A 3182-nucleotide genomic window follows, 5' to 3' on the forward strand; every position below is an offset into this window, starting at 1 on the left:
ATGTAGTGTTGGGTGTACCTAGCCTAAGTAACCATGGTCCCATTCGGGATTTGCCTTTTTCATATGCTACGTGACCCGAAGCTTCCTAATGGTCTGATGCGAGTGTGCGACCACTTCATGATCTTGACGTTTTGTAATAGGAGATTTTAGGGTTTTTTTTTTTTTTTTTTTTTATATAAAAACGAATAAAATAATAATAATAATAATAATAATAATAATAATAATAATAATAATAATAATAATAATAATAATAATAATAATAATAATAATAATAATCTGTATATTGGTTTTATTTTGTAAAAGATAATTGATGAAAACATTTTTTGTGTTGTGTGATGGATTAATGTGAAGGTGTTTTCCTATAAGCGCAGAAACTATAACAAAATGGTAAATTTAAATAATAATAATAATTACTAATGAGATCAATATTTATGTTTATATTTTCCTCAATGTTTCACAGTAGATAATGATTCATACAATGGTCACCCATGTTGTTTTCTCATAATGCTCTTTCAACAAATGCCACCTTTACAACGTGTCAACGTTACTAGCAAAATCACTGTTGAGACAGGAGAATGATTTTTTTCATTATTCATTAACAATTATAGTGTATGAACTAAAAATTGTGCTAAAAATAAACACATGTTGACCATGGGTTCTAATTAGAATAACTGAATAAGCACACATAACATGTATTCAAGTGTTTTTTATGCAAAATAGCAATACATTTTAAAATATTATTTTTTGATTTTTTTTTCTAAGACATAGTTATTATAACTTTTATTATATCAAATGTTGATAAAATCTAAAAAAAAAAAAATACTAAAATCATTATTAATTGATAAATCAAAAGTAAGTTGCTATGTTTTGTAATATGACAACAGTACATTACTTAAATGGATGAAAAATAAAAATATGTATATTATATCTAAATTACTAAAATTAAACGACCACGGGTTCTAATTAGAGAAGCATACATAACAATGTACTTCAACTTTAATTTTTTTTGTACATAAAATAGCTATATATTTTGATTTTTATCTATTTTCAAGTCTAACTACAAGTTGGACCCTAAGCATTGTACCGAAAACTCTTGGTTGAGATAAAATAGACTATTTAGGTCTTTTATATTTATATCTGATGTTCAACTTAAATATCAATATATTTCTTTCCAAATCACAAATGTTTTACAAATTATTAAACATGTTAATCCACATATAGCTACATATACATTAGGGTAAATTGGTCATTCTATTATGTTATGGTATGCAAAATTCATTCTTTCTATAATCTATATCAAACTGTGTCTTTTATGTTAGGGGCAATTTGGTTTTTTTGATAGTAGTGATCTTATAATGAGTGGTTTTATAAGTTTATGTTTAAATTTAGGTTATTGTTGGTCACACATTGTTGTGGTTTTCTAAGTTTTTGAGTTTATTTTTCTTTCAAAAAAGAAAAAAAAAATCAAGGTTATAGAAAAACAATAAAAAAATATTCTTTTTTCTTTTATAAAAAATAGACAATTAATTTAATATTTAATTTATAAAAACAAAAATATCTTTAAAAAATAACATATATAAAATGAAAAACACAATTCAAGTCTCTTTCCTCTCTCCTAATGTTGTCAATTATTTTTAATATAATAATGTTTGGACGACAAACATTCTCATGTTGTTATTGACATTTTCAAAGCGAAAGCATAATTCATAATAATTAATATGAAGAATGATTGTTTCATTTACACTCATTTTCCACTTGGATAGAAAACTAGAAATTTTTCTCAACTAGAGACCACTCTTGAAAATCGATAAAGTTAACATGGTTATCAATTGCTTTATATTCTATGCATTAATTTGATAAAATTGAGTATGCTATCATATATAACTAATAGTAAAGACAGTTTTTTCCCAAAAGATTATTATAATGGATACATTTATCAATATGATGTTCGCTACAAAGTAATCAATATGACGTCGGTTGCAAAGATACAAAGTTCTATATTACAATATATCCAAGTTTTGTTAATTAAAGGGAAATCTATATACCAGAAATATGTATATTTTACATTTATAAACCGTTGAGTTATGGTTGTTTACATATTTATGATTTTAGCTAGTATACCAAGTCATCAACAGAGAACATTATCTTATTATAATGTTTCATCATTTTACTGAAGATACAGATGTCTTATCCTGCATTTGCAAGGGCCGGTACTTACCCCTCATGGCCACTTTTGGTTCTCACTAAAAGTCTCAAGATTATAACTCGAAACCCTCACTTATGTGGAGCTATTGTCCTACTTGGTGAGGTATCAAGTGATTGTTTAAAAACTTAAACTATTCTCTATGTGTGTTACATATGATATTACCTTACAATAATCTTACTATATTTTTTGTGTCTGAAAGAGAGAATTATCTTATTTTAGTATAATTGTACTCAATATGTCCCAAATTAATATGATATCATCTATATAAAAATAAATGTTTTTGTAACTTTCTGATCGAGATTCTTGTATGATAATAATTGATCGTTTGTAACTTCATATAGAGGATATTATTTCTATGTTAACATCCTTCCATTCGTCTTGATGATGAAGCTTGTCGTTTAAATTCTCCCAATACACCATAATTCAATGAAATAAAATTCAAGAAAAATTGAATGTTAGATCGACAAAAATCATTTAACATGGAATCGATCATAGTGGTCATGAAACTCCCTAATTTAAACTGATGTAACTTCTTAGAATCCTGTTGGTCACAACCATTGTATGATGATCGGAAGTTTGAAATCACAACTGTTTGAATTTTGATGCATGTCTAGATAGAATATTAAACTTTAAAAACGGTTCATGGTTGTTATGTTTAGGCATTTTCTTTTGTTTAGCTCAAAAAGAAATCATTTTGTTTGTTTGGTTTTGTTTCACGATTTAATTGTGGTTTTGATTCTTTTTTCTAACACAGTAAATTATAATTCGTTAATCCTTTATGTGATTATCATTTTACCCTTATATTTATATATATTACCTTTATTTTATATTTATATTTTTTAATTATAATAATTCCAAAGGTCAATGATAAAAATAACCATCAAAACTTATTAAGAATTTCCAATCATGAAAAATAAAAATATTAAATTTTACTCTAAACATAAAATTTTGGATTCATCAAATGTTGTCAAAGCTT

This window comes from Lactuca saligna, chromosome 1, assembly GCF_052625555.1.
Source record: "Lactuca saligna cultivar CGN05327 chromosome 1, ASM5262555v1, whole genome shotgun sequence".
In the NCBI taxonomy this organism is placed as follows: domain Eukaryota; kingdom Viridiplantae; phylum Streptophyta; class Magnoliopsida; order Asterales; family Asteraceae; genus Lactuca; species Lactuca saligna.